Source organism: Ascaphus truei, chromosome 18 (genome assembly GCF_040206685.1).
Source record: "Ascaphus truei isolate aAscTru1 chromosome 18, aAscTru1.hap1, whole genome shotgun sequence".
Classification (NCBI taxonomy): domain Eukaryota; kingdom Metazoa; phylum Chordata; class Amphibia; order Anura; family Ascaphidae; genus Ascaphus; species Ascaphus truei.
This window is the reverse complement of record NC_134500.1, coordinates 26,323,081-26,337,045: the sequence shown is the minus strand read 5'-3', so window position 1 is coordinate 26,337,045 and position 13,965 is coordinate 26,323,081. Positions and strand designations below refer to the sequence as shown.

At 47.9% G+C, this 13,965-nt stretch overlaps 1 protein-coding gene across 5 annotated transcripts in view; it reads right to left on the bottom strand.

Moving 5' to 3' along the window:
• Positions 1 to 13,965, bottom strand: part of LOC142469051 (dual oxidase maturation factor 1-like) — a 48,587-nt gene that overhangs the window by 20,947 nt on the left and 13,675 nt on the right. For 2 of the 5 annotated variants that reach the window (XM_075575903.1, XM_075575908.1), the window contains exon 2: positions 2,941 to 3,085. The exons of 1 other annotated variant lie outside the window; for it this stretch is intronic. The gene's annotated coding sequence lies outside the window, so the exon portion shown is untranslated. Of the gene's footprint in view, positions 1 to 2,862; positions 3,086 to 5,022; positions 5,308 to 13,965 lie in introns of those variants that run through there. 2 more of the 5 variants (XM_075575904.1, XM_075575905.1) reach the window with 2 other exon arrangements.

Here is a 13,965-nt window from a genome sequence, read left to right as displayed (position 1 = left end):
CACACACACACACACAGTGTCACACACACACACACACACACACACACACACACACACACACACACACACACACACACACACACACACACACACACACACACACACACACACACACACACACACACACACACAGTGTCACACACACACACACACACACCTCCCTGAACATCGTGACCCGCGCGCACCTCCTCCTCTCCCCGTGTCTCCCGTGTTTCACCCCGCTCCCCCCCCACCCCCCCGGCGCCGCTACAGTCAGCGGGACACACACTATTATTACCGATTCAGCGCCCCCCCACCCAGTGTCAGCGGCCGTGCGAGACCCCCCCCTCTATATCTCCCACCTCTCCCCCCCACACATATACATGCCCCCCCCCCTCCCCGGCGCTCACAACTCACCCCCCTCCCCGGCGGGGGAACAGCCAGTGGCCAGGCAGCCTGCCTCGCGGCACCGAGTGCCCAAGATGGCGGCGGCCCCACTCGCGGCGGCGGCCTCACTCGCGGCGGCGGCCGGAAGCCTCCCTGTTTCCCGCGCTTTCAGCCCCCCCCCCGGCGCCGCTACAGTCAGCGGGGGAGCGAGCGCCCGGGACACAGCGGGGGAGCGGCCACGACACGCTGCCTCCCGCCTCAGATCCACGTGGGACCTGCCGTACGGGTGAGTGAGCGGCCTTCACCTCCCCTCACCCCCCTTCACCTCCCCTCACCCCCCTTCACTCCACTTCCCCTCACTTCCACCCCCCCTTCACCTCCCCTCCACCTCCCCTCCACCCCCCCCTTCACCTCCCCTCCACCCCCCCCCCTTCACCTCCCCTCACCCCCTTCACCTCCCCTCACCGCCCTTCACCCACCCCTCACCTCCCCTCACTCCACTTCCCCTCCCTTCCACATCCCCTTCACCTCCCTTCCACATCCCTTCCACATCCCCTCCACCCCCCCTCCACCCCGCTTCACCTCCCCTCCACCCCGCTTCACCTCCCCTCCACCCCCCTTCACCTCCCTTCACCTCCCCTCCACCCCCCTTCACCTGCCCTCCACCCCCCCTTCACCTCCCCTCCACCTCCCCTTCACCTCCCCTCCACCCCCCTTCACCTCCCCTCCACCCCCCTTCACCTCCCCTCCACCCCCCTTCACCTCCCCTCCACCCCCCTTCACCTCCCCGCCACCCCCCTTCACCTCCCCGCCACCCCCCCCTTCACCTCCCCGCCACCCCCCCTTCACCTCCCCTCCACCCCCCCTTCACCTCCCCTCCACCCCCCCTCCACCCCCCCTCCACCTCCCCTCCACCCCCTTTCACCTCCCCTCCACCCCCCCTCACCTACCCTTCACCTCCACTCCACCCCCCCCTTCACCTCCACTCCACACCCCCTTCACCTCCCCGCCACCCCCCCCCTTCACCTCCCCGCCACCCCCCCCTTCACCTCCCCGCCACCCCCCCCTTCACCTCCCCGCCACCCCCCCCTTCACCTCCCCGCCACCCCCCCCCTTCACCTCCCCGCCACCCCCCCCCTTCACCTCCCCGCCACCCCCCCCCCCTTCACCTCCCCGCCACCCCCCCCTCCACCTCCTCGCCACCCCCCCTCCACCTCCTCTACACCTTCACCTCCCCTCCACACCACCTTCACCTCCCCTCCACACCCCCTTCACCTCCCCTCCACACCCCCTTCAGCTCCCCTCCACACCCCCTTCACCTCCCCTCCACCCCCCTTCACCTCCCCTCCACCCCCCTTCACCTCCCCTCCACCCCCCTTCACCTCCCCCTCCCACCTCCCCTTCCCACCGCCTCCCCCCCCTTCCCACCGCCTCCCCCCCCCTTCCCACCGCCTCCCCCCCCTTCCCACCGCCTCCCCCACTTCCCACCGCCTCCCCCCCCTTCCCACCGCCTCCACCCCCCTTCCCACCGCCTCCCCCCCCTTCCCACCGCCTCCCCCCCCCTTCCCACCGCCTCCCCCCCCTTCCCACCGCCTCCCCCCCCCTTCCCACCGCCTCCCCCCCCTTCCCACCGCCTCCCCCCCTTCCCACTGCCTCAGCCCCCCCTTCCCACCGCCTCCCCCCCCTTCCCACCGCCTCTCCCCCCCCTTACCACCGCCTCCCCCCCCCCTTCCCACCGCCTCCACCCCCCCTTCCCCTTCCCACCTCCTCCCCCTTCACACCACCTCCCACCTCCCCCCACCCGCCGCACGCATTCAACAGACAACCCACACACTCGACACACACCTGCCGCATCCTGCCCCTACGCAACAATATCACTGACCAGCTGTCACCCGCACTCGCCACACACCCGCCGCCTCACACCCTAGCAGGACCCCAACCCACAGCCAGCACTCACTACCCACGCGCCACCCGTACTGAACACCCATCCGCCGCCTCACACCCTAGGAAGACACACGCCTCACATTTTCACATCACTTATGTCACCAAAATATACATTGTACTGTGGTGTGTTTACAATAAACCATTTTTATACAACATCGTATTACATTTTCTTCCATCTTTCTTTTCAACATTATTATGAAACCTTTACAACAAATAGTCATCTATTGTTCCACGATTTATAAATAATACGACCTATTACGCATTTACATCCCGGGCAACGCCGGGTCTCTCAGCTAGTATATATATATACTCAATTGCAATCAGATCTATCTACTGCCACCACCCAAGAAATATGCAAATGTCATACATACATACATACACACACACACACACATATATATATATATATATATATATATATATATATATATATATATATATATATGTGTATATGTGTATGTATGTATGACATTTGCATATTTCTTGGGTGGTGGCAGTAGATAGATCTGATTGCAATTGAGTAAGGGGTTAATATTAACTCATTGAAAGTACCTTGTGGGGGAGAAAGGTGGGTTGGCTAGAGTAGCTGTGTGTATTAACCCTGGTTGCAGATCTAAGTCACGTGCTCACCAGTGTGCTGTTCGTGATAGATGGTATATTGGGACGTATTGAGGGGAGATATTGTTCATTTGAGGGACCTTTTGCGAAGGGGAGAAGTGGACCAGCCAGATACTTGTGTTCGTGCTCACAGGTGGGCTTTACGTGACAGTAATATCTGTAAAAAAAAAACAAAGAAAGCAGGAGGTTACTTAGCAAGTATAATTTGAGTCCCTTAATTGTAAAATCTCGCTTTGATGTATTGATTTACTAAATGCAACAAGTGAATAGATTGCATGCGTGCAGGCTTCTACTACACGTTTCCTGCTTCATTCCATTTTATTGGAATATGATGTACTGTAATATTCTGCCCTAACACTGCCATTGAATCCTATGGAAACTCTGTTATATTCTGCATTGAACAGGATACGTTGTGCTATCTGGCGGTATAATGCAGTCTGCTATCTATAGTCACAAAATATTGGACAAGTCTTCCAGAATGGCCTATTGGTCTCCACCACTGGGAGACTAAACAAACGTAAAGTAATGAGGTTCTCTCTGACATCAATAGCAAGATCGTTGGTAAACCACTGTGGTATCTTCCTGCTCCTGTAACATGGCTATGAGGACAATGAAGACTTATGGGACATCTGCAAGACTCCTGCCTCCAGCTCTATGACATGCATTTTTTCATTATCCCAGTGACCACACTGACATAGCTGAAAGCAGCTCTAGGGAGAGCACAATCCACAAACTATTTGTTAATAACGTAGGAGACAGCCTGACTGCGTTCCCACTGCAAGAGAGTTATGTATGGACAGGAGGTTGTATAAGGGGAATAGAAAAACAGTGAAGAAGCCATAGATCTCTCTACACCAGTGGTTCCCAACTCCAGTCCTCACGGACCACTAACAGTGCAGGTTTTAAGGCAATCCTCTCATTGGGCCACCTGTGCTAATCATTGTGACTGAACCACCTGTGCTCAAGCCGGGGTATCCTTAAAGCCTGCACTGTTACTGGTCCTTGAGGACTGGGGTTGGGAACCACTGCTCTAGACGATGTGTGTATCTATCATTATGGAGATAAGTAAAAAGTTTGGTGATAAAGAAACAGGGGAAAAGGTGGGAGTTTGTCATAACCTTTTAGTACCAGGGAGGGGTACAGCATACACCATTTTAGAAGAAGCCCCTCAGACTATAGGTAACCTTAGAAGATTTTAAGAGTCATATTTACTAAGAAATGCTACCCCCTAGGACACCTTACATGCTGAAACGACTCATAAAAGGCCATATTTAGTAAGCAGTGTTTAGCAAAATATTAGTTTTAAAATATTGGTTAACAAACTCATTTATTACAGAATTCCTCCTTTGACCAGAGTGCAAATTGAGAAGTGGGATGACTCCATCTAGAAATTGTGCCAATACATTTACTTAATTCAAGATGTTGATTGCATTTGTTTTTACGAATAAGACATTAAAACAATAAACATATACAATTCATAAAAAGAAAACTTCATTTGTATAATACAGATACAATTATTGTTTACCTCGAGGAATCTTCAGTCTATTTTTGGTGCATTAACACCCCCTTTCAGCTAATCATGCTATTTATACTGTAAATCTCATCTAATAAGTGAGCACATACAATATGTAGAATTTGTATGATTTGATGTAGTAACTCTTTGTATTGGTTCATTGTATCACTGGACTAAAAAAACCAGCATCCTCATTAATTAAGTAATAATCCCCGAAGAACAGGGCATTACTGGCCAATAATGCCCTGGCTGGAAGAGTTGAAGGCCCGAGGGACTTTAACCCAGCCAGGGCATTATTGGCCAGTAATGCCCTGTTCTGAGGGGATTATTACTATTATAGGCTAAATGTAAGTTTTTTCATAAATAATATGCACTTTTGTATGGTTATATATGTAACGGGTTTCCCCCCCCCCCCCCCCAATCTCACATTGGCCCGGGTACGTAGTCTAACCAACCCCCATTACGTGTTTGTGTTTGGTGGTGCACCTGTAGGCAACAGGACTCCTGAGTCTCCCGCTTGATGGTATTAGGGGATGTCATCAGGACAGGTAGCTGAGGTAGTGGGTGCGAGTTCAACTTACATCATGTGCAGCGCCTCCACCTCATCAGGGTCTGTGCATCCGCAGGGAGATGGTCCTGATGAGGAACTCCTTCTTGGTGGTGACTGCCACTGCTGAGTAATCTCACACTCACACAGTGGGGGTTTCATTAACAAGGTCATCTTTATTGTAGATTGGGATGTAGCAGACTGCCCCATGCAGCTGCCGGCTCTAGCCGCACATCTCTCCGTGCTGTCCCTTTGCCAGGTACGCCCTCCCAAATTGAAGTGGGATTCCCTCTTCTCCTAGGGAGATCCTCTCTGTGCCTGGACACAGAGTGGCTTAGACAGGCTTGATTGGTCAACCTGGACCGCTAGTTACTGCACTAGGGTCACAAAGTGTTCCTACAATCCCTTATGCAGGAAAATACAAGTTACCAGCTACTTCGCATAGCTGCTGGAACACACACTAACTATCTGTGTTGTGCCTTATATACTTCAGGAGGCAGGCGCATCTGTGATGTCACTATCCAGGGACTCAGAGCATACAGCCACTCCCCTCCATACATAGGGCACCTCACCAGGGTGTGAGGGAAAACCTCCATAACTACTGCTGGCATCCCTGTACTTATCAGGACTTACTGCCAACAGAGAGGAAAGTAGTATACCATTATTATGCATGGCTATATATAGATTTTTTTATTAAAATAAAATGGTAAATACATGAAACCACCTCTATATACACTTACACTGCAGCTATCTGTATCCACACACTGCCACCCCCTCTGTGTACACACACACACACACACACACACACACACACACACACACACACACACACACACACACACCAGCTCAACACACACAAATTGCTGCCACACACACACCAGCTCAACACACACAAACTGCTGACACACACACACACACACACACACACACACACCAGCTCTGCTGCTACACACACATGATACACCCATACACACTGCTGCTGACACTGACTGACACACACACACACACACACACACACACACACACACACACACACACACAGTAGCTCTATACACACACACAAACATCAGCTCTACACACACACAGACTGATGCTACACATACAACAGCACAACACACACACACACACAATAAAAAATGCAGCCACTTACTAAACTTTGCACTCTCCCCCCCCCCACCTCTACACACAACACAGCACCTCTACACACACCCCACACACACACAACACTGCACCTCTACACACAACACAGCACCTCTACACACAACACAAACTGCTGCTACACACACATGCTACACCCATAAACACTGCTGCTGACACTGACACAGACACACTGGAGCTCTATACACACACACACACAGCAACTCTACATAGATATACAACACACCACAACAGCACACACACACTACTACTGACACACTCACACACAAACTGCAGCCACAAAGAAACTGCAGACAGCCACTTACTTCTTTGCAGACTCCCCCTCCCCCTCAATTCAACTGAATCTGCTCAGAAAATCTCAGTCAGCTCGGGAGGGGGAGGAGTCAACCTGTGGCCGAAACTTCCTGACCAATCCCCTGCCCTGTCTCAGAGCTGTTACTTCATTCTAAACAATCCCCTGCCCTGTCTCAGCTGTTCTGAAAGCTGATTGGCTGGAAATAAACACATTGAAAACTGCACTTTGCAAGCTGCTAAAATCCCGGGCATTACTGATTGGATAATGCCAGGAATTATAAACAATCAGAAAGCAGGGTTTTCAATAATGCCCGGAATTTTACAGCTTTTTTTACTCACAACACAGCAACTCTACACACACACAACACAGCAACTCTACACACACACACAACACAGCAACTCTACACACACACACACACACACACACACACACACACACACACACACACACACACACACACACACACACACACACACACACACACACACACACACACACACACTGCTGCTACACACACATGCTACACCCATAAACACTGCTGAACACTGCTACTGACACACACACACACACACACACACACACACACACACACACACACACACAGACACACTGGAGTTCTATATACACATATACACACACACACACACACACACACACACACACACACACACACACACACACAGTAGCTCTATACACACACACATCAGCTCTACACACACACAAACACACACACAATAAAAAATGCAGCCACTTACTAAACTTTGCACTCTCCCCCCCACCTCTACACACAACACTGCACCTCTACACACCCCCCCCCCCCCCCACACACACAACACCTCTATACACAGCACCTCTACACACAACACAGCACCTCTACACACACAAACTGCTGCTACACACACATGCTACACCCATAAACACTGCAACTGACACAGACACACTGGAGCTCTACACACACACACACACACACACACACACACACACACACACACACACACACACACACACACACACACACACACACACACACACACACACACACACACACACACACACACACACAGCACCTCTACACAGCTATACAACACAACAGCACACACACACTGCTACTGACACACTCACACACAAACTGCAGCCACAAAGAAACTGCAGACAGCCACTTACTTCTTTGCAGACTCCCCCTCCCCCCTCAATTCAACTGAATCTGCTCAGAAAATATCAGTCAGCTCGGGAGGGGGAGGAGTCAACCTGTGGCTGATATGTCCTGACCAATCCCCTGCCCTGTCTCAGAGCTGTTACTTCATTCTAAACAATCCCCTGCCCAGTCTCAGAGCTGTTACTTCATTCAGACGAATTCCCTGCCCCAGCTGTTCTGAAAGCTGATTGGCTGAAAATAAACACATTGAAAACTGCACTTTGCAAGTTGCTAAAATCTCGGGCATTACTGATTGGATAATGCCCGGAATTTTAACCAATCAGAAAGCAGGGTTTTCAATAATGCCCGGAATTTTACTGCTTTAGCCTATAATAAGTAATAATATTGATCAAATTCACATTACTCCACAGGTTTCCTTTTTAGCTACAGTTTGCTGACATAATCCTACATCTTCCAACTTCCATATATCTACTCCTCTGATGGTTAACTAGTTGAACAGGCGTGTTTGTGGTGTTCAAGCATTTCACTATACACCCAAAATGCTAAAGGGTGATGTCTATGAACAATGCTATTGGACCTGTTAAACCAGTATAGGCATATTGTGTGTGTCGGGCAGTCTTTTAGAAATGCTTACATAAAAGATTTGATTATTATGCCACATCCTTTTATAACTATTTACTAATATTGTGCATGTGACTGACCCATCTGTGCCATGAGTAGACATATCTTTCCTAAATTGTCCATCTAGAACAGGGATGTCAAACTCATTTCAGATGAGTGGTCTGATTAGATTTAATTGTACTTCATTCATGCCATACATTTTCAACCCGACCCGGTAAGCCTTGCTAGAGTTCCAGCTGCAGTCAAGTGTGGGAGCGGCACGGAAGAGGCAGCACAGGCCCCTACCCAAGCCGGGTCTCCCCTCATGTCCCACCAGTATTGTTCCTAGTCTGCAGGGGTCTGTGGGTTGGATAGAAGGCTTCATGCCCTTGAACATTAGGGAAAGTCGGGGAGGGGGGAAAGTCGGGGAGGGGGGAAAGTCGGGGAGAGGGGGAAAGTCGGGGAGGGGGGGAGGGAGGAGGGAACTTCCAATTTAGTAGTATCTCCAATTGTATATATATCCACCCAAATAAATTAGGGAGACATGCCTGTGCTGATAAAGGAGCACACCTGAGGTACCCTGGGAGATATGCTAATGCTATGCAAAGTATATTTAAATGAGTCCCATCCCACACTTCCTTAAAAGATTTCCATAGCAACTGTAACCGGATGGATTCCATGTCACGTAATTATGCAGGGGAAACAGACTTACAGAGCCAGCACTGAGGAGGTAATTACCAGGTAGATTAGCTTAATTAACATCTTCAGCTGCCTTGTCAAGGTTGTAAAAGCCTACAAATACTCTCTGCAAGGATCTCTCTGCTCAAGGAAAGTACTGGACCGTGCAAGAGAGATTACCTTGCACCGTGGACCTTCTCACCCCCTATCCCAGAAGGAGGAAGCTGGGGGCCCGAAGGTTAAAACTCACCTATGACTAAGTTTGGGTTATTGTTGGTAAGGGGCTTAGCCCTCCAACCCACAGATAGGGACTAAGTTATTGTATTAGTCAGCACTCTGGATAGGAGCTACGTACGGGTATTTTGTTTGCTCCTTATATGCTGAACAGAAGCAATATTTTATGTTGTTAAAGCTTTGGGCAAAATAAAAGCCTACATTAATTTTCCAAAAGCAGTCTCCTGTTTTCACCTCTGCACACATCTCCTACACCAACTATATAGAGTTGATAAGCCTACAGAACCCAGTGACTGAAATGGTGTATAGAGCAATGGTGGAGCCCACCTGAGATACCTAAAACTGTAGCTGGATTAGCTACACATGTGAGCAGTGAGCAGCTCAAAAAGTATTATGTGACTGACCGTGATGTTAACCAGCCGCTGGTTTAGCTCACACTGCTAGAGCTGCTGCTTTGAAAAACAGTGGTTGTGGGTTCTAGCCCTGTTGAGTTTGGCACCAGTACACTATTTCAGTCACTAGGTGTTTTAGGCTTATAAACTCTATATAGTTGGTATGGAAAGCCTTTTAGGAAGTATGCATACCCATTAGCATATCTCCCAGCCAGGTACCTCAGGTGTTCTACCTTTACAACACAGGCACCTCCATGCGCACGCACACGCACACGCACACACACCATTAAACTGGAAGTCTTGTGCTCTCAGTGATAGGGAAAAAAAAGGCAGAATTGCCTTTTTTGAGACTGATCCATGGATGAAAGCTGATGCATGGCAGATTCAAATTAGAAAAAAAACATTCACCCATCGCTACTCTTAAGACCCCTTTACATGGGACTGAAAGCCCCCCAATCTATGAGGCTCATCACAGCCTGTAATAATGCTTTGAGCATCCCATGTACATTAGTTTTAATATGTCCAGACCTCTAATAGGTGTACATTATTGCTTGTGTACATCCCTTTGCATTGCCCATCTATTTCCCTATGCCTTATCACAATATCCCTGCATGAAAAGATGAAACTCCTTTTGTTCTCTCTCCACCCAGCTCTTTCAATGGCCACTTAGCAATCAGCATATTGCCATAACCTTTGTGGTATCATTTCCAACCAGATAGAGACCATCCAGAACAAGACCATCTTTTCATGTGGTATTCCTTATTGCAGACCGTACGGTCTGTCTTGCGCTCATTCACCCTCCCAATGTATGAACAAGTGGTCCACTATCCACCACTTATGCGGTCTACCCATGCTGACAACTGTAAACGGCACAATGCCAAATACTGATGAGTGTGGTAAAAACCATAACCTGTTAATAAAAATACAGCATAATTCCAGTTCACGCACTGTTACAGAATTACTTCCATGAGTAACAGTGCTGCTAACTGGAAGAGATACAATACTTGTTCATGAGGAATATGGTCAACCGCAAAGCAAAGGAATACAAAGAGCACACAAGAGATTTGGTAGTGTCAAAAGACTTCCACGTGTATTAATTCATTAGAGCGTAACAAGGTAACGTTTCTGGACAAAAGTCCCTTCCTCAGACCAAACACCTCAACTCATACCTTGCAATCTAAAGTAAGCAATCATACATACCGGATCAGCAAACCAGAGTAGCTGGATGGTTGGAGTGGAATGGTGGGGTGAGCCAGGAACCGGTTCACCCGCACAGAAGATTGGGAGCTCGTTCAGAATTTGAGCAAAGGCCAGGACCTTGGTTGGATGTCTCTGGAGACCCAGAGGAGGTGGCTTAAGGACCAATGAAGCTGGAGGTGGCAGCGCTGGATTGGGGAGGGAGTAGGAGGCTTTGGTCTATGAAGCAGGAAGAGACGGCACTGATCCAGTTGTCATGTTTAGCCCACCTAGATAATTCTGCTAACTCCTGTCATATGTACAGGCATACCCCGGTTTAAGGACACTCACTTTAAGTACACTCGCGAGTAAGGACATATCGCCCAATAGGGAAACGGCAGCTCACGCATGCGCCTGTCAGCACGTCCTGAACAGCAATACCGGCTCCCTACCTGTACCGAAGCTGTGCGCAAGCGGGGAGACTATAGAACCTGTTACAAATGCGCTATTTACATCAGTAATGCACAATTGCAGTACAGAACATGCATCGATAAGTGGAAAAAAGGGAGTGCTTCCCTTTAAGTACATTTTCACTTTACATACATGCTCCTGTCCCATTGCGTACGTTAATGCGGGGTGTGCCTGTATGTATGTATATCTTTATTTGTATAGCGCCATCCATGTACATAGAGCATTACAGCAGTAATGCCCGTGACATAAAAATAGGAGACATAATAGGAATAAGTGCTTTAGACATAAGAGTTAACATTAGGTTATGTTTGGAGAACTTATAAAGACAGTAGGAGTGTGTTATGGCAAGTGCATATGTAAGAGGGCGTGCTAAATGCATATGAGATATAGTACTATAGTACTAGCCAAGGGATATATTCCCTAATGCTACATTAAGAGGTGTACTTTAAGATAGGTATTAAAGGAGGAGAGAGGGTGTGTCACGTACAGTATGGCACACCTGTGAGCACGTGACTTGCATATAGGACATAATACTCAGCTCGCAAGCGGCCCCACTTTTCATCTCTGCAAAGGCCCCTCAAATGGACAATATCTCCCCTAAATCCGTCCCCATATACCAACCGTCAAGAACAGCACAAAAGTGGGCACATGACTTAGATATGCAATGAGGGTTAATACACAGGGGCTACTTTAGCCAATTCAGCTTTTATCTACGCAAGGTACCTCCAATAAGTTAATATTAACCCCTTACTCAATTGCCATTATATCTATACGCTTCCATCACCCGAGAAATGCAAATAAAAGATGTAATATTAATAAATCTGCCAGGGTCTCAGGTCCCTATTTATGATAGAAAAACTATGCACTTAACACCCAAAAATCGGTTGTAGCAAAATGTGTCCAAAAATGTAAATACTCTCCAAAGCGTGCAATCAGTTTATTCAGAGCCCAAAGCATCCCTTATTAAATGTTTGACTATATATAAAAATACAGTGCTTAGATTACAGAAAAGGGATAACAAGAACATACAAATACAATAAATGCTGAACAGTTTCTCAAAATAATAAAAGGATAAAACAGAAAACCCTATACATTACCCTATGTCAAAGGTTTTCTCCGAGAGAGGTTACTTGCGCAGAAGTGAGACTCACGTATTTGGTCCAAAGACACCGCTGTTGAAATCTCATTTTCATAAACCCTTGCTAAGATTTAAGTACAATTTTTCCCCATTGAAACAACATAAACCCACACCCGTCATAAATCAGTTGTTAGATTGACAGTTTTAAAACAGAGTGAAAAAAAAAAACCTTACAAACGACGTTTAAAATTTTCCTCAATATCTAAACGAACTCTTAACTGTCCTTCTGTAATACTTACACACACGAACTACATCAATAGATTCAGGTGGTCATTACGGACGCAACAAGACTAATCACGACCTTCTTAATCCTAAAATTGAGTGACAAATGGATATCTGTCCCTTAATACCTGCTAAACCTGATGTGCCTGTAATCATGATATGCCACTCATGCCATCTTCACTCAATTTCATCCCTTTTAATCAAACCTTTTGCTTCCTCTCCAATCCCTACATTCATACATATTTTCAAGTTCTCCCTCAGCTCTGGTACCTTTCCGACCTCCTTCAAGCACTCGAGTTATACCTTTACTCTAAAATAGTTTGATCGCCCATCGAAGCGTGCCCTGGTTTTTGCACATAAGCAGGCCTGCACATATCTTCCTGCACAACGGACCATTTCAAGATGGCCGGAGGGACCATGCAGTTTTCCTGATCTGTCAGGAGGAGTCTCCAATAACAGGCAAGGCATGTACCTGGAAGAGTGGGTCGAAGGGTGGGAACAGGAATCACCCTCAATCACCCGATCAGGAGACGGGAATTCAGGGGAATATAAAAACCACACCAGAACAAAACAGCAAATCTCCCCTTACAAACAAAGGGGACATGAATAATTAATAATAAATCGACTTTACTGGAAGGCTATAGAAGGCCCCAACATCTGACTGACTCAGACACTTCCGAAACCAGCGGAGCTGGATTGCACAGTACCCTGATTACCTGCCAGAACAAACTATACCCCTCACCTAAAGTCATAAAGAGGAGGGTCCTGGGCATGCACCTGTCATGCTGCCTTGGACCGGCTGGTGACTCTGATGAGTCAAAAAATCCCATTCAAAAGGAAAACCCCTCAATTTATATTAAATAGAACAAATAGAAAAATACATTCAATCCCAAAACAAAGTGAAAAGCTACAAATACAACAATAAAGTTGTGCAGACATGCGCTACAACCAAAAAGATACAGAGAATGTAATACCTCATAAGGGCGGGGACCTGGATCAACTTAAAACATACCTCACATGGTGTGTAGCGATAAACAAGATGGCTGCCACATAGCCTAGCTCTGCATAAATTCGGAGGAAATGACATAACTTTAATCTCATAATGAATCCAATTAGCGTGTTGACCTAATTAATAAGGTAGGAGAACAAGGAAGGCACTCGACAATGCCACCTACCAAGGGAAAAAATGCTTCCTCCTCGCAAGAATTCAAAGAATTCTTCAAGGGTCGGGAAAACCACATCAACGTGATGGAGTAGAGTGATTCCCAGCGCGCCGACGTAGAATCGGACACAGAGACCACGTCCCCCTGCCTTCTACACACAAAGCAGGACATTAAAGACCTATTTGATAACATTAAAGGCCTTTTAATACAGAACTGGAAGTCACCCTCAGAGGAATTCACCAATACCTTAATCAACTGGGGGAAAGAACGGATACAATCGAGACAAATGTATGT